Source organism: Pleurodeles waltl, chromosome 4_2 (genome assembly GCF_031143425.1).
Source record: "Pleurodeles waltl isolate 20211129_DDA chromosome 4_2, aPleWal1.hap1.20221129, whole genome shotgun sequence".
NCBI lineage: Eukaryota > Metazoa > Chordata > Amphibia > Caudata > Salamandridae > Pleurodeles > Pleurodeles waltl.
Window position 1 is genome coordinate 510,535,957 of NC_090443.1, and position 24,410 is coordinate 510,560,366.

The 24,410-nt window shown below is 43.4% G+C and overlaps 1 protein-coding gene across 1 annotated transcript in view; it reads left to right on the forward strand.

The window, feature by feature from the left end:
* Positions 1–24,410, forward strand: part of PDC (phosducin) — a 198,194-nt gene that overhangs the window by 167,484 nt on the left and 6,300 nt on the right. The window lies entirely within an intron of this gene.

Below are 24,410 nucleotides of genomic sequence, written 5' to 3' on the forward strand. Positions count from 1 at the left end.
TGCTATTTCCCCAGAAACACACTACAGTTGTGATAGAGGATTTTGCAAAGACCACAAAAGACTGCAAAGCACTGAAGACGGATTCCTCGACCTGAGGACGTGCAAAGGAAGGGGACCAATTCCAAGAGTCGTGAAAGTGTCCAGGGGGGCAGGAGCCCACTAAACCCCGGATGAAGGTGAAAAATGGCTGCCTCCTGATGGAAGAAGCTGAAGATTCTGCAACAACGAAAGATGCTAGGAACTTCTCCTTCATGCAGAAGATGTCTCAAGGAGCGCTGGAGGATGCAGAGTTGTTTCCTTGGCAAAATACCACAAACAAGCCTTACTAGCTGCAAGAGTTGCAGTTGAAGAAAAAGGGTCCTGCCCGGGCCCAGGAAGGACCAGGATGTCTCAACTTGGGAGAGGAGACAGAGGGGTCCCTCAGCAACGCAGAGAGCCCATGCACAATAAAGTAGCACCTGCAGAAGTACTTGAACACAGGATCAAGAAGTCTGAACACAGCGGTGGTCTCAACACTGCACAAGAGGGTCCCACGAAGCCGGAGATCAACTCAGGGAGCTGAGCATCACAGGACAGAGTACTGAGGACCTAGGATTGGCTGTGCATGCAGTATTTTGTGGAAATGTGCAAAGAAGCCCTTGTAGCTGCAGTTCACATGGTACACAGGATTACTGTCTGGAGAGGGAAGGCAAAGACTTACCTCCTCCAAATCTGGACAGTTGGACCACTGGACAGTCTGGGTCGCTTGGGTCCACCACCTGTGTTCCAGGGGCCACGCTCGTCAGGATGAGAGGGGTCCCAGAGTACCAGTGACGCTGAAGTTTAGTGCCTGCTGGAGCAGGGGGAACATTCTGTCAACCCACGGGAGATTTTTTTGTGGCTTCCGGTGCAGGATGAAGGCAGGCAGCCCCCAAAGCATGCACCACCAGGAAACAGTCGAGAAAGCCGGCAGGATTAGCCGCTACAATGTCGCTTGTGTTCTTGCTACTTTGTTGCAGTTTTGCAGGCGTCCTGGAGCAGTCAGCGGTCGATCCTTGGCAGAAGTCGAAGAGAGAGGTGCAGAGGAACTCTGGGGAATTCTTGCAAGCCGTTATCTGGGGAAAAGCCCACAGGAGAGACCCTAAATAGCCCTAAGAGGAGGATTGGCCACCTAGTGAGGTACGCACCTATCAGGAGGGGTCTCTGTCGTCACCTGCTGGCACTGGCCACTCAGATGCCTCCAGAGTGCCCTCACACCTCCGGATCCAAGATGGCAGAGGTTTGGGACCCACTGGAGGAGCTCTGGGCACCACCCCTAGGGTGTTGATGGACAGGGGAGTGGTCAATCCAGTTTCCTTTGTCCAGTTTCACGCCAGAGCAGGGACTGGGGGTTCCCTGAACAAGTGTAGACTCGCTTATGCAAGAAGGGCACCACAATCAAAGCATTTCTAGAGGTTGGGAGAAGCTACCCCTCCCCAGTCTTCAACACCTATTTCCAAAGGGAGAGGGTGTAATACCCTCTCTCAGAGGAAATTCTTTGTTCTGCCTTCCTGGGACTGGGCTGCCCAGACCCCAGGAGGGCAGAACCCTGTCTGTGGGGTGGCAGCAGCGGTAGCTGCAGAGAAAACCCCAGAGAGCTGGTTTGGCAGTATCCGCTGGTTTGGAAGTATCCGGGGTCCATAGTGGAGCCCCGGGGATGCATGGAATTGGCACCCCAATACCAGATTTGGCATGGGGGGACAATTCCATGATCTTAGACATGTTACATGGCCATATTCGGAGTTACCATTGTGAAGCTACATAAAGGTATTGACCTATATGTAGTGCATGGTGGTAATGGTGTCCCCGCACTCACAAGGTCCGGGAAAATGGCCCTGAACTATGTGGGGGCACCTTTGCTAGTGCATGGGTGCCCTCACACTTAGTAACTTTGCACCTAACCATTAGCAAGTGAAGGTTAGACATATAGGTGACTTTTAAGTTACTTAAGTGGAGTGAAAATAGCTGTGAAATAAAGTGCGTTATTTCACTCAGGCTGCAGTGGCAGTCCTGTGTAAAGGTTTGTCTGAGCTCCCAATGGGTGGCAAAAGAAATGCTGCAGCCCATAGGGATGTCCTGGAACCCCAATACCCTGGGTACCTAGATACCATATACTAGGGAATTATAAGGGTGTTCCAGTGTGCCAATTGAAATTGGTAAAAGTGGTCACTAGCCTGTAGTGACAAATTGAAAGGCAGAGAGAGCATAAGCACTGAGGTTCTGGTCAGCAGAGCCTCAGTGACACAGTTAGTCACTACACAGGTATACACATTCAGGCCACAAACTATGAGCACTGGCGTCCTGGGTAGCAGGATCCCAGTGAGACTAGCAAAAACAAACTTACATACATGTAAAAATGGGGGTAAAATGCAAGATGGTACTTTCCTACGGAAGTTGAAGAATTAATTTGTCAAGGTACAGAATTTGCAAAGTTTTTTGCATTCATATTTGTATTTGCATAAGAAATGCCATTTGCAATTTTCAATCCGACATACTAATGTTTAGATTCAGGATTAGAGGAATTTTTAAAGTGAATTCATGATCCGCCAGCATTATGGTTTTTACACTCGCAGATAACAGATTCTGACAATGCCTATTTACAAAGGGTCCTGCAAAATGTAGCAAACTCCCATAAACACAAACACTTGTGAATATTCACAGCCAGTTTGCAGATGGTTTATCATCCTAGATATACATTAAGAACTTGAAGCAGAAGGAACAAGACATAGTGGTGGCTGAAATATCAAAGGGCCTCATGTAGGAATCCTGTTTGGAGGTTGCAAATGGACAGAATTACTGAATCGGGCCATTTGCAACTGCACAAAAATATTATTTAATGTACATGAGCCAAACTGTGATTCCGTAACTTATTACCAAATTGCAGTTTGGGTTTGCGATTGGATATTTGGAAGGGACGTGTTTAGGAGGGTTGGCTCCTCTGGGGTGGAGGAGCGTCGCCCCCAGCCAGCAGCAGAAGCTGCAAAACTTTCACAATGAGGGGATAATAAACATAGTTTATTATCCCCTCGTTGGGAAAGGAGCGGAACCACAGGGGTGAAGAGCAATGGGGGGGAGTGCTCAGCACTCCCCCTCACTGCGCATGTATGTTTCGCCAGCCGTCTCGGGCCGGCCAAACACACATGCGCAGAAGGGTCTCTCCAGCCCAGCAACACAGTTGCTGGACTGGAGAGAGCCTCCACAGGCTCCCAGTCTCCTGGGAGCACCCAGCCAGGGCGCTCCCAGCCAATCCCGATGCTGCTTTAGGCAGCATCAGGATTGGCCGCAGGGCAGTTTGGGAGCCTGTGCCTGCGTGCAAGAGGAGTGCAGCATGGGACGACGTGGAAAAGGTGTTTATTTTATTTTTTTAAAATAAATTTTAGACACCCCCCCGCGCACCGCATCCACCCCGTTCCTTTTGATTGAAGAGAGCTGCGACTGGTGTTTAGGGCAATTCACAGAAGTATGTATTAATGTTTCGCAACTGAATTATACTTGCAATACATTAATTTTTTATGGACACATCAAAGGAGGTGATAAGCATTCACAAATAGGAAGGGGTCCCCAAGGGAGCCCCTCCCCTTTGAGAATGTTGCAGAAATAATATTTAAGAATATTCAGTGGTCCCGTGGACCACTGCCTACTCTTAAAAAAATCATACTTCAAAGTTTCATTTTTTCTTTGAAAAGCATATGGTTTTTCTAAGAAAAACGGGCTGCATTTCAAAGAAAAACAAATCCTTTATTAAAAAGCAGTCAGAGACATGGTGGTGTGCTGAACCCAGGAAACCATCATCCCTGTGAATGCTGTGATTCCTAATAGATCGCAGGCTGCAACAACCTCATTAATATTCATGAGGTAGGGCGATTTGTGCCCCAGTACGAATCACAAATTGAAACTAACCACGTTTTATACATTTGGAATGGTGATATCCTAATTGTGAGTCACAGAAAATTGCAATTTGGAAATCGCTATGCCCAAATTTTGTACCTCTGGTCCAAAGTTATTTTCTGCAAATTGATGGTTTATTGTGATTTTAACAATAGCAGTCAAACACCGGAATGTGCACAAACAAGTTATTCGGTTCGAAAAATCCTTGGGAAAACTTCTTGGCTAATCCGCCTTAGTGGACAGGTGTTTGCTGAACCCAGTTTCTTCACTAGTGAAGAATCATTTGCTACGCTAAATTGACTTACAATGTTTTGATTGCATGTAAAATTCATAATAGTACAGGGGTGTATCACAGTTCCTAACATTCATCTCATAGAACATTAATCCTGCGAAGGGCAATAGAAGTTGTTGTCCAGTGTGCAAGGAAAAGCGAATGCCCCTATATTTCGCAGGGGTGCAGAAATAGTTTCCGGCACTTTAAAAATATTTTCCCTATGGGGAAAAACATAGACGTTAATTTTGCAGATGTGCATTTCCACATGATTTACTCATGCATACTTCCCAAATTTAACAGAGTACATTTTGGGAAAGGAGACTTTCCTGGATACTACGGTTGTTGTAGAAGCCCAGGGGTACCTCTATGATTCTGTATGAATTTCCAAAATGTCAATAATCTACTCCATAGAAGGAAGCTTCTGGGGGTAGCTCTGACCTTTTAATTTGACTATCCGGCCCAAAGGCTCCAATTAGACATATATATTCACTAAATTGACCTTTAATTTAAGCTTCAAAGCTTTCAGGCCTTTACAGGGCATTGGGACGTGACCAGCAACACCCTGGAGCAGGTGTGAGGTGAGAGCACTTCTCGTCCCAAATCCTATAATCCGGCAAAAAGCTTGTTAATTGTAAATAAGATGATTGCAAAGCAATAATCCTCAGAGAACTTGGAAAGAGAAGTGACTTTAATAGAGAGAGAATATACGGAAAACGTCTGTGATCTATCACAAGGAAGGAAGACAAACTGGAAGGGAGGGCGTCACAGGTCAAGACAGGGAAGCGTTTACATCAATTTAGTATGTGAAGAGAACCATTGATGAGGTTTCCTCCAGGGTAAATCAGAAGAAAGGGACAGAGAATTATTTTGTTTAATCGTAAACTCAATTGTAGACCACACACACTGTGACCGAGAGAAACGTATTAAGGACATTCTGGGATGAAAACTGGATTCTTCTGAGGGCCTGGGGCATGAGGCAGACATATCATTGGGAATGATGAGTGAAGCTCTGCAGTAGTTTATTTCTTTGAAAAATCCAGGGACCAATTGGACTCCCTGTGTCCACCTCTACCAAGTTTTTCTTTAAAGAACCATGGTAGAGGTGGGCACCCATAATCTGCAACTGTTTCAGGAGAATGTGTATGAGGGCAGCAAATGAGGGGTCTGCGACATAATGACTGTCCTTAAACAGGGTAAGGAATGAGTAACTTCTGATTATTATGGGTCAATTTCCGTAACTAACATGGCAACTAAAGGCCATATTGAGGCCCTGGCAGGCTGATGGCTAAGCCAGCCACTGTGGCAGTAAAGGCTGAGCTTACACCAGCCCAGCGCTGGCAGGCCATCCATATTTAAAGATCCCAGCGCAAACAAATTCTTAATTTCGCCTGGCTAACGTCATGGTGGACTAGGTGCATTTGTTTTTGTTTCTCACAAACAAACCTTTCAAACCCAGAGAATCTGAAAAACAAAAAAAATCTAATGTGGTAGGAGACCCGGTAGGTCTTTTGCATTGCATGCTGACAAGGGGTTTCTGACAGCAGAGCCCATTACTTTTCTACTGCAGGAATCTAAGCATTTCCCCCAAAAGGCAGGGAAACTGAGAATGAGTGGTTGGAAAACTCCCTGATTTTTTTCGGTTTTACAATACTACCCACCTCTAAATAAGGCCCTAACATAATGGTCAAGCACTCAGTAAACAGATTGCTGCTGGTAACCTTAAACATGGTTAACTCAACCAATGTTGCTTTATACCAAGGCCAAGTAGAATCCATGCCACGTTGGTGCTGCCCCAAGAAATCAAAAGGTGTACTCAGAGTGATCTCAAAGGAAGCAAAAAGAGCCTTTAAAAACCTGGAGTAGAACAGTGGCTATATGTTTTTCATACTTAGGAAGCTGGAGTTGTGTCTGAGGTTTCTGGTCACTGTCTGTCTGTTGTACCAGACCCAAAGAACCACTTGAACGTCAACAGGTGTGTCTCATTACAATTTCCCAATGGTTTAGGAGTTGACATTGTGGTCTCTGCTTTTTGTACATGCTAGGTTCCCACAGCAGATGAGTATAAGAGAGCTCTTGTCGGATGCTCTGATGTGGACGTTTACACCGATTGTTATGTCCTGGCCCAGCAGCACCCACCACAAACTCCAATTTCCTGATGCGTATGGCCCTCGTGTACTGGTAGATGGCAATACAGTACACAAACTCTTCAGATCCCTATACACCAAATGTCTAGCTGTGCGGTCTGACAACATCTATAGGCACTCTGTCTGTTCGTATGTTGCACCCTTGGGAACATGATGGGCCACGAACGTTGGGGGACCTCTTTAATGAGGGCACCCTAAAGTCCCACGTAGACTTCACACATACTCATAGACTCCCTGACACAGTGTTCCTTACCCATGTTAGCGTTTTGGCTTATGTTCGTAAATACCGGGCACCAGAGGGGACAGAACTATAGACAAATTAACTACTGCGGGCTATGCACACCATTGGACATGGCAGGTACCTAGTTCAGTGGCTATACCGAGGACTTTGAGCACACCTCCAAATACCACTCAACTTGCTTAAGTCAAAATGGGGAGCGGACATACACAGAGAGTTTACTGATAAAGAATGGCCTTTCTCCTAAGATATGCTACGACACTCTCCTGCAGCACACAATTCAAGTTTATAGAGTTTTTGATATTGCATTGTGCATACCTCACACCACACAGGCTCAATGTGATGTTTCCTAGTGCCACAGTACATTGCCTCCGATGCCATCTCACAAATGCAGACTTTATGCATATGATGTGGACTTGCCCCAGGCTCACTGTTTACTGGTCGGGGTGGGGGAATTTTAAAAATTAATTAACAGGCAAGACTCATTGGAACAAAGCTGAACACTGTATTCTGCTGCCTCTTTCCGCGACCTCCCAACTCCAAAGTCACTACGCGCTTCATAGATTTGGCTTTCCTCTTAGCAAAGCGCCTCCTAACTAGACACTGGAAATCCTCACGAACACAACCACTAACTCAATGGCGTAATAAAGTTACACAATGGGGACAGGCCGAAAGCGAAGCAATTTCGTCGCAAAGATTACAAGGGACTCTGTAAAATACCGTTCTCAATGTAATGGGATGCCTTGCTAGAAGCATTTCGTGTAGTGGATCAGGATATGTAAGACGGGGCCTATTGGGTCGCACAGTTCCCCTCCACTAATGATACAACCTTACATAGTCCTACCACCTCACTCCTCCAAAACCACCTCTATTATCCCGACGCTTAGCAGTTCCAAGATTGTTCAACGGGTGTTGGATACCGCACAAGAACCAGCACAGGTAAATGGGATACTTAGGTCACATTATTATGGCTCACTGGATTCCTCCATACACACAGTATCACTATTGGACAACACAGCAGACGGCAGTAGAAAGGGGTGGGACGGGGATTGTTTGTTCAAAAGTTGTCAACATTGCATTTACAATTCAATATTGATAAACAAAGTAACTAATTGTATGGCTGTGCAAATTGAACGTGATGTAATAACAATCTGCTAATCTGTTGACTGAAACCTAGGGATGCGATATATAAATGCAATAAAGTTTGTGTTAAAAACAAAAAAGAGAGAGAGCACTTGTTGTAGTGGATCAGCATGCTTATATCAAGGCTAACAAAACCCTGCAGAGGAAAGGAACACATTTTACTCTGCACCGATAATATGCTGAAATCCATAATTGATCCAGGAATAGCGGGGGTAGGTTATCAGATAATATGAAAGTGTATAGGTTTGGCAATAAACTGGGATAGGCCATTGGTCTTTACAATGCAATGAAAAGTACAAGAGTGATGACTGAATATTTAAAATACTTGGGAATCAATGTATTCAAGGCCAAAGTCAAATTGGCATTACTAAGGCTGCAGCAAGTACCTGGAAAGTTAAGTGAAGACAATGGAATAGATTTCTAAATACCAAATTCGTTCATGTCCTTCAAAACCCACCGGTCAAACTTCTGACATATTTGTTAAGGAACTAAATAACAAGAAAAAAGACAGAGAAATAGTAAAAACAATCCATAGAAAAAGCCTAAGCAAATTATATAGTTAGTCTAAGACAGGAGGTTGGGTTACTACATAAAAAAGCCATTCTTGAACAACACAATTGGCAATGATCGATTACTAAATATGTACTATGCACATATGGGTGTAGTTTACAGGGGTGAATTCCCTGTGAGGTTATCACTAGCAATAACAGAAGTATTCTAAGCATGGGACAAGTAAAATAAAACAGTAAAATAAATTAAGCAGTTGACTCAAGGAAACACATGTTTGTTGCTGACTGGACTAAAAGAAGAAGCCAAGAAGGAGGGTTTTCAGAACTGTGACCTTTTTAGCATGCAACATGTGTCTAGAAAGTACCGTAAAGAAATTGCGGAAGTTCTAACAAAAATGGGAGCTCTAAGAACCAATTATTCGAGCTACCTACAATTAAAAAACGGTTTGGGTAGACTGAAGGGGACTAGTGGATAGAACAAAGCCCAACCCTTTCGACAACTGCTGACCAGTAGGCTTGAAACCAAAAATATATCGCAGGTATACAAGTCCCTTATTATACACACGCACAGCAAATGAACCTCCAGACACCACACATGAATTGAAGGGAGAACTAGAGCCAATGGGAGACAAGGAGATGGTGGAAGCTTTGAAGAGCTGCAGGGAAAGGTTAAAAGGCACAAAATACCAACTCATTCAAACCATCCGTTTCATTAGGAGCTCCACGCGAAAGGTGACTTTTGGAAAATAAAATCCAGTGACCCTCTTGTGAAAAATGCGGAGTTGACAGAAAAGACGTCCTACACATTGTGGCCCTGATTCTAAGCGCCGCCCGCCAAGCGGGAACCGCCAGAAGACCGTACCGCGGTCAAAAGACCGCGGCGGTCATTCTGGGTTTCCCACTGGGCTGGCGGGCGACCGCCAAAAGGCCGCCCACCAGCCCAGCGGGAAACACCCTTCCCACGAGGAAGCCGGCTCAGAATGGAGCCGGCGGAGTGGGAAGGTGCGACGGGTGCAGTTGCACCCGTCACGAATTTCAGTGTCTGCAAAGCAGACACTGAAATTCTTTGTGGGGCCCCCAGGGGCCCCACGACACCCCATACCGCCATCCTGTTCCTGGCGGGTGAACCGCCAGGAACTGGATGGCGGTATGGGGTGCCAGAATCCCCATGGCGGCGCAGCAAGCTGTGCCGCCATGGTGGATTCCCATGGGCAGCGGAAAGTCGGCAGTACACCGCCGGCTTTCCGCTTCTGGCCGCGGCTGTACCGCCGCGGTTAGAATGCCCGGCGGAGCACCGCCAGCCTGTTGGCGGTGCTACCGCCGACCCCGGCCCTGGCGGTATTTACCGCCAGGGTCAGAATGACCCCCTGTGTGATGATGCTCAATTCTTGTATTGTTATTTAAGGTGTTAGGGTGCACTGTAGCTGAAACAGGCCAATATGGGTATATTGGAAGATAAGAAATCAATGAACCAGGAATACCAAACACCTGCTGGTGAGTGTTCTCTTGGCCACTAAAAGAGACATTGCAAATCAATGGAAGGTGGGCGATTTCATTGACATCCACAAAATGGAACTGAGGAATGAACAACATTGTGAATCTTGTGAAAGGATTTCGTAGCTAGAGAATGTCAATAAAATCCCAGAAGAATTTAGGGTAGCACATAGAATTAGATAAAGCATCTCAAATAAGCATCGTGTGTGCCAGGATGCACAAGAAGGTGGAATGGACTCAAGATTTGCAGAATGTTTAGCCTTACCATGTTCTATAAATTAGATTAGCTGCATTAGAAAATTTCAATTAAAACATTCAAAACATTACCTAGTCCTAGGTAGTAAATTACCTCTTGCGGAGTCTTGCACCATTCATATTGGGAAAGCATAGGAGTAAACACTGATATATATTGACCCCACACGATCCGAGCAGAATCACTCGTAATCATTATTCCAAATCCTTTGTGCGCACATATGCATTTTTAACTGACAAGTGAAATTGAAGCAAACGTTGCACACCATCTGCCTTATTCAGGTACATTTTCTTTATTTGTGTGTTTTGTATTTCACTGGCTTGTGAAAGGACACCACGTCTTACACCTAGTTTAATGATAAGCATTGTGAAGTCACATATGTCTGATTTTAAAATGGTGACTGTTACATTGATTAATGTATCGCTTTAGATTCAAACAAAAGTAGTACATTGTCTTATTGTCTTTTTTGCTTTACATTCTACTTCAAAATGGTCATTAGCGAATAAAAGTGCAGCAGATGGAATGTTGCTTTTTATTTAACAGGATGACATGATGTCACGTGTAGCACAGCATTTTGTTGACTTTTTTTTCTCCAAATTGTAGTACTTAAATAGTTATTCCGTACTTGCCCTTTGAAATCCACATATTGAATATCAGCTTAAGTTCTCTTATCCTCTGCCCAGCTACTGTCTTCACTGCTGTTGCCTTCCTCCCTCTTGGTCCAGCTTACAATTCCTAAAAGCCATTCTTACATGCCTCTGCCAAGCGTCGGCCTTCCATTAGCGGCATGAATATAAGCAGACATCTACAGGAGTCCGTCTCCCATGCACACTCGATACTCGATACTCAATACTCCTTCACTAGGTCAGTTTCCAACATTCAGCATCTGCAACGTTACAGGTTTTGCCCTTCTGTAGGTTCAGCTTTCACCACAAACATCAGCACAGTGGACTATACACAGACTATCTGTGAATGCCATTTTTATAGAAAGAAGCATTCACCAATGACCACCCTTTTCTTTTAACCATTCTCTTTTTTTTTTAGTCCAACACAGTGTCTTCTGTTTCTGCGCCTCTTGGCCCAATTGTCTCCTCTAACTTGCCAAATCTTTAGAATGTGTTGGACTCTTTCCCTCTTGCCATGTTTATTGTAATTGTAAAGCACAACTATGAACTCAAAGTTCAAATTAAGTAGAAGAAAAAGCTACCTACCCTTTGGAACCTTCTTTCTGATGGATAGGACAGCTCCTGAAGAGTCCATACTTTAACCTTTCCCCATGCACCTATCCACAAATTTTGCCAACATGGGGAATCACTGATGTCAGCTTTGACACCCCACAATTTCACTCATCAGAAGTGTCTTTATATATGTAGTATATATAAACAAATATTGCCGTGTACACCGGTGACATCTGTTCAGTTGGTTTTCTGCACCAAGACAGAGGGTAGGGACATAAAGGATCGAGTCAAAAGAAATCAAAAGTATAAATAAAAATTACAAATCATATCACCTGAAGAGGGGAGGGTAGAGAGTGTTTCGTAATCAGTGGGTGCCATCTTATCTGGAAAAACATCATTGAAAGTAAGTAACTAGTACTTTAAGTGGATATTAGCTCTCATTAATTCTGTACCTGAACCACTTCCACTGTGTCCAAAAGGACACAGTTTGAGTCCTGCAGCACCACTCTTCTAAATTGATTGTTTTGGATCCTCTACATCAACGCAATAGTATTTCAAGAAAGAGCAACTTCCAGCGTTCTCCATTATTGGCTTGCATTCCACACTCCACCAATGTGAAGAAGTGTGGTGTCAAACAGATGAGTGTCAGTTTCTCTAACTGAAGGTATTATTTAAATAAAGCTCTGTGGAGCACATTTACTCTTCCATTCACCTTGTCCATGCCCTACAACATAGTGAATCATCTTAGCAGTTCATGCTCTTGACATGGCTTCCACAATTCAGGTAGGTTGCCAGTTTCCCTTTCTCTAAACCCATTTTTAAACACCCATAACATAATCTCACTTACTCTCTTGAATCAGGAGAGTAAGTGAGATTCTGTACTGCTTAGTTCTGGAGGCTTCCCTTCCAACCAGCCCAGCTTCAGCTGCTCTTCAGGGACCTTGGCATCTGACAGCATGTGTTCTGACAATACCTACGACCAGTCACAAGGAAGTTAGCATTTGCTAGTTGCTCTTTCCACCCCGAGTCCACACCCTCACCATCCAAATGGTACATCTAATGGCTTTCAGTGCTCTGAGCCAAGCAACCACTTGTCAACACCAGTTTTCAACCCTGAGAGCTGCTTCTCCTGTAAAAGTCTTTCATTTTGCAGAACTTTTGTGAGCATTTACCAAACTCCTCAATCCAATGTTGCGCCTTCCACTGTCGCGTAGGCTCTCATTATCTTAATGAGACTACTGGATTTTGAGCAGCAGGATCGTCCACAGTGTGGGGGACTGAGTCTGACCCACGGTGGATGACACTTGTCGCTCCAAATCTGGGTTTTGCTCCGGCTAACTAGCAGTGCCTCATCTCCCCCAAGTGGCAGAGACAATTGGGCAGCCGCGCGCATGACATATCAATACTTCTCAGGAAAGTCGTGGTCCCTCAGGTCACAACTGGTTCTCTCATTCACAATACAGTCTCATATATAAATGACAAGAAAAGCAGTGTAAGTTTTAAAGATTGGTTTAATAAAATGACTACATTTTGGATAGCAAAGCGTGAGCTGCAATAACCAGAACTACACAACACAGTAGTATTAAAATAGTGACGATGAGAGTGAAGCACAAGAATAAGGCTATCATAGTGCCACTAGATTATTCTCTCTCTAGGCTATATTTTGAGCACAACATATTAAACTCTAAGCCTGCCTTTCAGGTTCCCTCGGAAGGACATCAAACCTCATACCTGAGCAAAGGCCTGTGTTCTGCGTCAGCATCTGCAACGGGGCAATCCGCATACATTTGTGGTTCCCTGGCTCGAATCTCCCTCTTGACGTGTACTAGGACTAGAAAGTGTTTTTATAACTAACACGCAGATGTTCTAAGAAAATGTCCCTACGTAAGGATGTGTATTTTCTACGAATGCTGGAGACTAAACTTCTACCACGTTTACCGGCAATGTACCAGACTGTAGCCTTGACTGAAGCATAGGGCGATCAAGAATGCATTATTTGAGAACACGGTGCTGAGCTAAGCTAAACAGTGTGATAGAAGAAATTAAAACAAGACCGTAAAAACTGGTTATTGTAAAATAACACTGCAAAGCTGAATAAAATATATCTAGGGCAAAGTGCACAGCGGCCTATTATGTTAAACTAACGTGCATGGAGCTGTACTTAAAATGGCTACACAACACCCTCCTCTTGTTGGTAGAAAGTGGTTCAAGCCAAAGCTAAAATGCCCTAACCTAAAATATATATAAAACCCTACTTAATTTTGACAAGTCAAGAGGACACACAAGCATACTACTCAGCAATTTAAAAAATGAGCATGAGGCCAAGAGCCGAATTCAAAGGAAAATGTCAATTTAGGACAGTTCCAAATCAAGCACTATTTAACAGGAACTGTATTTCTGCCGACGACCTTGCCACTTGAAGTGTGTAGGTCTCGCGTGCAGATGTAAGAGCCACATGCTTCTGAAACAATAAAGCCGTGAGTCTACTTAACTTGTCAAAATTCACCTTGGAAGTAGCAATGTGAGGCCAGATATCAGCTACCTCCCTAAATTTAGTGGGGGGGAATAACACATTCCCGCAGCATGTAACGACCTTAGAGACCGAAACAACGTAAACTATTCCGGCCCACATGCCACAACAGTCTTCACTATTGAGAAGGATGTAGCTGCCATTTGAAAGGACCTGGAACGTGCGTTTAACCAAGGGGACTGGAACTCCCTTCAGATAGCAAGCCAAGTTCGCAACTGAGGCATTACACGCCCCATGCAAAGACAGCTGCTTACAAATCATTGAATGGCTGACTGAAGTCTTACATTCACTACCGCTAAGAAATACCTCTTTCATGCCATTGAGGCATTTGTACGCGAAGGGAAGCTCCCACACCTCATGGATGTAACTATCTCCCAACTTTTCATATCTGCCTACTGGAACGTGTTTCAAACAAGAAGTGAATTGTAATGTTGAAATAGGCAGATTAATAACCCCATGTATTAACCACTCAGCAGAAGCAATCTCGGCCACGATAAAAGGCAGTCTTTCTATCTTTTCAATGTTAAGCAGGACATAAGTTGCTTCCTTTTTAGCCATTAGTTGTTGTTACCGCGTCAAATTAAAGGAAAAAATATGATGTGCTGCCAACTGCATAAATGACCTGGTCTGACTCTGTCCATGATATAAAGAAGACATATCTGATTGTGCAATGTCTATAGCAGAAGAAACAATGTTGTTAATTGAATATATCAGGTCGGACAAGGTGTGAATCCCATTATCCACAACAGCTAATGCCTTTTTCAAATTTTCCTGGTCTATCTGCCTTAACCGGGCTGCAGCCTTTTGTTGGGAAAGTTTCCATATTTCATTGTATACCTCATACAGGAAACGCTTCCTACGAGGTATCTTTGGGCCTGACAAGAAACCTTGTAAGTCAATGTTGTTAGACAGGAGATTGAGGTGTGTCTTAACCGCGTCTAGTGAGGATGATTTTAGCCACTGTTGGCACCATTTTCCTACACTATATGATGTTATTATGTCAGCATGTTCTGGTGATATATAGCGAGGGTCTGGCCTACTCGTTCGGAAAACCCCTGAGGAGGTGACAAAACGTTGATGACACCCGTTGGTATCTATTGGCCACAATAACCACCCGTCTGGACGTGTAAGTGAGCATTAAACTTACCATTCTGGACCCACTCATTGAGCTCATTTATAGTTGCATTCGTGTACTTTTGCCAGTTATCAAATTTTGCAGGGGGAAGGTATACTGGGCAAGTTTAATTCTCTAATTGTGGCTAAGCCCAAACAACTTGTCTGTTGTACCGTTTCATTTAAAAAGATCATTTGAACAGGGATGAGACATGCTCTAAACAATGTTTCTGTACCCTTGGTCTGCCAATTGTTTGTTCCCCAAATGCTTTTCAAATCAACAGATTTAGACCAATATTCATAACCTTCAATCGATAACAGGGAAACAAAGGACTCTGAATATATAAATTTCGTATTGGTCAATAACATATGTATATCCTTAGGAGGAGTTACCTCAAAATAATATAACTCAGCATTTTTTTGACGATGCCCAGAAAAATACGCAATCTTTTCAGTATAATTTTTTGAACTCCCTTGCGGGGGAGCTGGACAATGTTCCCATTGTGTGTAATTAAATATCGTTTTTGGACTGCTAGCTCTATGTATGAAGTGGTGCCCATAATAATTATAGCAAAACATATCACCATAATTTTCTTTAAATTGTTAAACATCTCCGTTTTCATAGACAGTTTAATATTGCAATTCTGTCATCATAGAATCAACTGTTTTCACATCCCAATCATCAGAGACAATGCCCGGTATGACTATATCATTCATGGATAATTTTAACACATACGGTATTTGGATGATTTCCGTGGGACCATATATATTAAACATTACTTTATCCCACACAATCCCATCAGGAATTGGCACTGCGGAAATGTTCACAAAAGAGAAGTCTCTTCGAATCTTATGTGATGAAAAATGTGGTTTCAAAACCTCCTCCACCTGTTCAACCGCTGATCTCTCGGGAAGAAAATGACCATGTATTAACAAGAAGAAAGTAATGACAACCAATCCAAAGCAGAAGTGCTAGGACAGTCAAAGAAAGCCATACATAGTTCCATGGAAAAATGAAATATGTGTCTTTAAGCCAATGTTTTAGCTTACGTGCACCTGACAGGTCAGCTGTTGAAGAGGCAAACGAGTCCGATAGACCGTCGTTGTAGTCGGCAAAATAACCAGAGGCTGTTTGTGCAAATGGCGTAGCCGTGGCCAACAGTGGAGTTAGTGTTTCCTGTGGTGGTACACTGTAGACAGCACCATCCGTCTGGCTTGTTGTCGTAGTGACTTGATCAAATGTTTCTAAATTGCTTGTTGTTAGCGGAACTAATGCAAGATCATCAGCTACCCTCCCCAAGGTCAGAGAGGTATCAGTGTTGGTATACAGAACTTGAAGCGGAACTTCTTCTTCAGTAGTGAGAGGGTTTCGGGAACTACTGGATGTTCCTCTTGGTCGGCTGTGCAGAATCGGCCACATGCTGTAGTTTGACATTGTCAATTGAAACAAAACTATTTTCTTTGGCACCTGGCAACGGTGGTAGAATAACAGTTCTGGTACCGTGTATCCCCAGCACAGGGACTGGTGCTCGATAAGAAGGGCCAAATTATTTTTTCACTGCGACCTTTTCACGTACCAGATCCCCAACCCTGGGAATCCTGCTGGTAGATGTTACTGGCACATCCTTAATTCCTGTGGAGGCAGCACTTTTAGAGGAGTTCTCTTCACGGAACTGCTGCAATTCCTGTAAAACAGTGACACGATCATTTATGTCAAAAGGTGTTTCTGCTGTCTCCACACCAGGACCATCAAGATCCGGAACAAACATTTGTGTTCCGAACAGGCACTCATATGAAGTACGACCCCCAGGGTCCTTCTAGGCAGGTTATTTAGTGCTCTCTGAACTCCATATAGGTGGGTTAGCCAACTCTGACCCGTACCTAAGACTCTGGCTGTTAAGGATTGCTTTAAATCACGGTTTAATCGCTCCACAACACTATATTCCTCGGGATGAAATGGAGACGAGTACTGGAGTTGGACCCCTAATGAAGCCATGGTGTCCCTGAATGCCCTTGAGGCAAAAGCAGGGCCCTGGTCCGAATGGAATGCCACAACTGCATATGTACCGATAAAGACTCGCAAATCTTTAATAACAGTTCGAGCGTCAGCAGAGCGTTGTGGCCACACCCACACAAATCTGGAGCAGGAATCAACAGCGACTAATATGTATTTGTATGCACTATCAGGTGTTAATGGACCGCAATGGTCCAAGTACACACATTGTAATGGTCTATTGGAAATTAAGAGGGGTGTCTGCGGCGGGCGCTTGGCCGTGGAAACTTTAATTTGTTGACAGATGTCACAACAGAGGACATACTGCTTAGTCTCTTTATAGAGACCGGGCCACCAATAACGGGCCTGTAAGAGTGAAACTGTAGCCGCCACACCGGCATGTGCACATGCCACCCCCTCATGCGCTGCTTTAATCAATTGTGGTCTTACATCTTTATTGGGGATGTCGCGTACGCCTGGGATTTTAACTTCAGCGTTCAGCATACCTCCCTTCAAGTATTGATATTTATTAGGAAATGCTTTAGGATAAGGAGTACCATCAACCGTAGCTTTTATGGCAGCCATGATGTCTGTGTCTGGTTTGGAACTCGAAGGAGTCACTGCAGCTACAGTGGCAAGTGCCACTGCTGACTTTGCGGCTTCATCAGCCAATGTATTTCCAGCAACGTGTATTCCAACGCACTGGTGTCCAAGTGTATGCAGAACATGGACTTTGGGTAGCATCTCTTTCAGGTCTGTTACCTTCCCCCACAGGAGTCTGTGTTTTATGGTGTTGCCTTTGGAATCTCTGAACCCATTCTGACACCAGTAATGGAGATATTCATTAAAAGACTGGACGCAATAATATGAATCACAAACAATCAGTGTGAACTGTGTCGGATCCGTAGCTTCTAGTGCCATCAGCAGAGCTTTTAGCTCAGCCAATTGTGCTGTACAATCCCCTAAGCTGTGTATAGGTATGTTGGGGACAGAATTTCTCCCCCTCTATATAGCCGCTCACGACCGCGCAGGCAGCAGAGTATTGATGTTTAGTTCCAATCGCTGGTTGCGCAGAGCCATCGGTGTACATGACTGTATGATATTGATCAATAGGCAAGGTGTCCGCTGGAACTGGATATTCTACTTCATATTGCAGAAATTCTTGATTTTGTAATTTTGGGTTGAAAATGTAGTCTACATCAGTGGCTGTTACAGACGTAGCCCATTGTATCCATCGTGGATGAAGTGCTTTCGGTTCGGAACGTTAGCTTTTGTAACAGCCTCGAGGGCTGAATAGGAGAAATGACAATAATGCGTTTTCCTTGGGCAAGAGGTCTTTCTTTAATAACAGCCATCTGAACAGCAGTGAGAATTTTCTCCGTGGGTGCAAAGCGTTGTTCAGCAGCTGAGTACAAATGTGATTTGTTTGCAATCGTGACTGTCTCACCTTCATTAAATGTTACATAAGTGAAACCGATGGCCCCAGCTATTACCCTGATGACCAAATGTGTTTTATTGTCCCTTGTGTGTAAATGTTTTGCTGCTAGCATATCTGTCTGTAAATCTCAAAGAGTATGTGTATGTTCAACCGTCCAGAATTTACCTGGGAAATCGGGACGTATTAAGTCATATAAAGGTTTTATGCGTGTTGCATAATCAGGAATGTATGTTCTGCCAAAATTTAGAAAGCCCAACAACTATTTAAGTTTTTAATCGTATTTGGTGGTTGTAATTGTGCACATTTTCCCAAAAATTGTGGCGCTAGGCTCTTCCCTTCACTCGACAGCTCATATCCCAGGAACAGGACGCTGAGGAAGGCAATTTTAGATTTTTTAAAGTTACATTTGTAGCCAAGTTCGGCAAACCCCACAACAATGCGGGCTACCCGTCTTAAATGTTGTAGTAACTCGTCATACGTGAGATATATATAATCAACATATGACAATCTTTCAGGGTCTATCTTGTGTAAAATAGCAGTCACACGAGCTGCAAACAGTCCTGGGCTGTTCTTATACCCCTGGGGTAAACAACACAATTTTCTGGGAGCCTAATGCGCTAAAGCTTGTTAAGTCTCTGTTTTCAGGCGCTATATTCTGGCAGAAGAACCCATTCGAGATAGCTAAAGTTGTTTTGTATTTTTTTCGCACTATATTGCTCATTAGTGCAGTGCTATGTGAGTTTTGTCTAGCATATGTACGTGTATGTCCGTTCAAATGTCTGTAGTCTAAGACTATTCTGTATGAATGGTCCAGCTTAGCTACAAGAAATAAAGGGTTCAATCACACCCTGGTATTCTAATTGCGTAAGTATCTCTCTCACCGGTGCCCTGGCTTCATGTTTTATGGGATACTGCGGTTGTGGCTGAGGCTCACTTTTAATGGGAATAACATGGTATGGAGAGTCCCTATCCCACCCTACATGATTTCTATATGACGCAGGTGCTTGTGCTAGAGCCCATTCTATAGAATAAGACTCAGCGAGTTCCTCTGGAACAAGCGGCGAGAAGGAAGGTTTAATAACCTCTTCTCCATATGGGCAGGTGCAGACAAAATCAGGCGGCCAATCTTGTTCGGCCAACAAAATGTCCTATACTTTAACTACACGGACCCAAAAGATTGCATGTATAGTGCGTTCAATGTCTCCTTCCAGTTGTAGTGTTACTTTATACACCCTATCGGGTTAGGAGACACGCATGTCCGCTGTTTCTACTTGTATAAAGTAATCAGTTGCTTTCACCTCCAGATGCTCTAGAAGACTCTGGTGAACTATTGTGACCTCTGCTACGCTGTCTAGCAGTGCTAGAGCCCAGTTCTTGTTCTTCAAGAGAACCCTCTTCCTGAGTGGCATGTCGGACTGAGACTGCTGCCATTTTTTTCTTTTTAAATTGTTGTTTTTGCTGTATAGGTTTCTCTTTGTTTTTAATAGAAACCTCCGAAGAGCGTTGTGATTCCTGTCTCAGTTTCACGTACTCTGCTCTCCGCTCTGATCGTCCACCTCTCTCATTTCTCTTTTTCGATGAGTCCTGAAAGGAACGAGATTGGCATGAATCAGTATATTGATATCTATCAGGTGTTTTTATATTATCCCTATTCCTGAGATTATATCTATTCTGTGGGGTCTCCACTCGTGGAGATTCCCCCCTTTCTTTTTTAGGTGTTTATTGTTTTCTCTCCCAGCGTTTCTTAGTACCCTCAGGTTGTTGTTTAGCATTCTCTTTGTTAATTTTACCCTGAAATTTAGGTTTTTGTGGTCTAGCCCCTAGGCTATCTCGACCGATACTTGAATATGTTTCCGCTATTATTTTAGGCAGCTCTCGTTCCTGATCTTGTTGCGGAACGTCAAGGAGCCGCATGCGCACCGCGAGTGCAACGGCATCCCCTTTAAGATTACTTAGGATAATTGAAGAAACTGTGGCAATTGCCCATCAGTTGCATTCCCAAATCTAGGGCCGGGGCAGCCCCGTATTCATCTTGAATTTGTTTAAGCACTTCCGGTAGGTTGGCAAGTGTCGGTGTACCGTGTGCCATTGTGTAGAGCGCGGCAAATACCGTGCCCCATGTATTACAGTGCTCAACTGTAGGGACCATCCCAAAGGACAAGCACATAGACAATATTCTATGTTTATCCTGAGGTCCCGTATGGGGAAATACTGCTTCCAGCGTATTAATTTTTTGTGCTAGCCAGAACAGAGTCTCCTCTCGTTTGGCCGGGACCTTACCCATAATTGAATGTACAATCACCGGATTTATACCTGGTGTTACTGCATGTGGTTGTGCTGGAGCAGCATGCGTTGGGTTTGTATTTAAAGTTTGCATCACAAATTGCACTAATCGTCTATATATTGATACTAATTCAATGTATAAGCGTCAAACCTCAGCTACTGCCAAATTCGCAACCGCAGGATGTGGTGTATATGTGGCCAATAAAGGCAAGGTAGGACCATCATTACTTAGTGGACCTAACCTTACTGGTAATATTGTATGGGGTAGGGCGCCATCAAGCCAATTATGATGTTCTTGATAAGATAGAGGTATCTCTAAATATGCATACGCCCTGTATTGTCCAGGCGCGTTCGCAACTGTGTATGTGTGAAATGTATTTGAATTTCCATCAACTGCTGGAAATGTGACCCAAGAGTAAAAAAGCTCTGTTCTATAAGCTGCGTGGGCGTCCACCACAAATGTTACTGGACCTCCCTGGGCTGTAAGGCCTTTTGCTAGTAAGGTTGCTGTAAGAGGTTGTTGCATGTTAACAGCTATTTGTATAACCTGGGGATTCACCATCATAGAAGCACTAAGAGTTCAGAGAAGGCAAACCAAGATGGGGTTTTCCCTTTTAAAGTTCAAGCTTGAACAACCGCCAGCTGAAAATAGGATTATCTATACGGCTGTGGTGGAAATCCTCAGTACCATGGACGTCTCCGTATACGGGACTGAGTTGTCATTATATAAAATGAGACTGAGATATTCCGGTGGACCCGAAAATTAGAGCCTGACCAAACGTTGGGCGCCATGTCGCGTAGGCTCTCATTATCTTAATGAGACTGCTGGATTTTGAGCAGCAGGATCATCCACAGTGTGGGGGACTGAGTCTGACCCACGGTGGATGACACCTGTCGCTCCAAATCTGGGTTTTGCTCCGGCTAACTAGCAGTGCCTCATCTCCCCCAAGTGGCAGAGACAATTGGGCAGCCGAGCGCATGACATATCAATTCTTCTCAGGGAAGTCGTGGTCACTCAGGTCACAACCGGTTCTCTCATTCACAATACAGTCTCATATATAAATGACAATAAAAGCAGTGTAAGTTTTAAAGATTGGTTTAATAAAACAACTACATTTTGGATAGCAAAGCGTGAGCTGCAATAACCAGAACTACACAACACAGTAGTATTAAAATAGTGACAATGAGAGCGAAGCACAAGAATAAGGCTATCAAAATGCCGCTAGATTATTCTCTCTCTACGTTATATTTTGAGCACAGCATGTTAAGCTCTAAACCTGCCTTTCAGGCTCCCTCGGAAGCACATCAACCCTCATACCTGAGCAAAGGCCTGTGTTCTGTGTCAGCATCTGCAACTAGGCATTCAGCATACAGTTGTGGTTCCCTGGCTGGAATCTCCCTCTTGACGTGTTCTAAGAATATGTCCCTACGTAAGGATGAGTATTTTCTATGAATGCTGGAGACTAAACTTCTACCACGTTTACCAGTGATGACGCAGAAATGAAGGTTTTACATTTATTAGCGCTTAAACGTAGTGTGAAATAATCAAGTGTGACTTTAACCGAACTAATAAAGATTGTACGGGGACAAAATGTGCCCTTAGAGTAGTTTGCCAACATTTATAAGCGTGCTTTATATAACGTGATGTATTAGAACTGCACGAATCCGACATAATCGTAAACGTATACCACGATTTGCTTGTTTGAAATGCTTTAGCTTAGCATAACTTTAGTGGAGGCTTTGGCCTAGTTGCCTGGTCTCACGGTTTAGATGCTCGTATTTTTCCAGTGTGCTAATAAAGGTGTATTTTTGCTTGAAGCTGTACTTTTCCACTGAGATCGTTCACATGCTTATCTTAAGGTTTCGTGCCAGCCTGGCATTTTTCTCTTTGCTCCAAGGTCAATCTGCAGGTGCGGACAATGGAAGCTCTGAAAGTGAGTTAATTGGTATAAAATGTTGCAACTTGCGTACCCGTCTCCAAGGATAATGTATGCTTAAGTAAAAGCTTGAGAACTGTTGTTTTTGATTGGACAATTTGGAGCCAACCTATGAACCCTCCAATGGAAGACCCTACTGGATTTGAACTGTTGTCTATTTAAACCAGGTGCACGAGAAGAAAGTAGCCATTGCAGCCATTACCAGCCATTTTGCAGCCTTTTGCAGCCATTACCAGCTCGATACCCGCCATTTTGTAGACTTTGCAGCTATTATGGCCCACCTTGCTGCGACGCCATTTTGAAAGAGACTCTGATGCTTTCTCTAATCGAGAGAAAGAGACTTTAAATGATTCTTGCCCTAGAGACTTTAACTTTAATCCCTTTGCATGAAGTAGTAGTTTTATTTTGCCGCCGTGAGGCAATTGCCCCGTCCACCCCTGCCCCTTTTGCCCCGTCCCATGCTGATCGAGAAACTGTACCTGTGAGACGAAGACTTCCTTGAATGCTGATTGTAATTGGTAAATATGAAAGGAAATTGTACAATTGCATTGTGTTTCTTTTAGGTAACCAACTGCTGATTTTGATAAAGATCCCTAGTTAGGAGTTTTCCAAATTAATGTTGCTAAATTGTTTTGCATGAAGTCCCACATGCCAATGCTAATTTGAGGTTAGATGAGGATTCCTTTTGTTACACGATGCAATTTGAGACCTTGTTATGCTGACTAATGTATGCAATTAGCTCATTACAGATTATAGTTTTAGTGATTTGCATTGCTATTATCGAATGCCTTGTTATTCAAATGCTGCATAGATTGCACCTGTTTCGTCGTTATGGACAGCTATTAATGTTCATTTATGTTTATCATTTGGTGTTGAGACACATCTATATTGTGCTAGCTTTGTTAATATAGGGAAATAAATTCATTAACTTTGAATAAACTGGTGTGGTTATTCATGACCGAAAGGTCATGGTTCGCCGAAATGTATTCTGGATTAATTGTTAAGTGTTATGTTGATCAGGGTATTTCTTATGTTCGTTATTGATTATTGATTAGATTAAATTGATTGATCTCGAGTGAAGAGAGTCCCACTTAGCCAAAAGATTCATCGGCCGAAAGAGCGTCCAAATATAGGTAAATTATCAGTACGGAACGCTCTATCACCAGCAATGTACCAGACTGTAGCCTTGACTGAAGCACAGGGCGATCAAGAAAGCATTATTTGAGAACACGGTGCTGAGCTAAGCTAAACAGTTCGATAGAAGAAATTAAAACAAGACTGTAAAAACTGGTTATTGTAAAATAACACTGCGAAGCTGAATAAAATATATCTAGGGCAAAGTGCAAAGCGGCCTAGTATGTTAAACTAACGTGCATGGAGCTATACTTAAAATGGCTACACAACACCACCATGGAAGTCCACCATCTGTGGACTTGAACACATCCTAGCCCAGATTCGGCATATCAGCAACACCATAAGGAAGCCAGCTTCCCCTCCAGTAAAATTTGTTCTGATTCCCACTGCAATACCTAGGATCTCCTTGCTTCCAAACCAATAAATCTACATCTCCATTGCACTACCTTGCCTCACCTCATGTGAGCACCATCACCTTGCAATAGTTCATTATTCTCTCACCCCAAAATCAATCTATGAAGAGTATTTCAGGTGTTTGCCAGCTCAAGTACCCATGGTGAACAGCAAGAGCACACTATGATTTACCTTAATAACCAACACTGCAGCTATTTTTATATTAATATAATTAATAACCTTATAATAGAAGGATGTTTAGAGGATTATAACATACATTCTAATTCTGATATGTCCTGGAACTTTTATGTCTTTTAAGTAATTAAGTGATGTTTAATTAACTAATTCAGTGATGCCTAACAGTGGTCGATGAGGGCAGCATCCATGCAAATTTTTCCAGATAACAAGAAATTTTGTAAATGATGCTTATTTTGCATTCATTGCATGTAC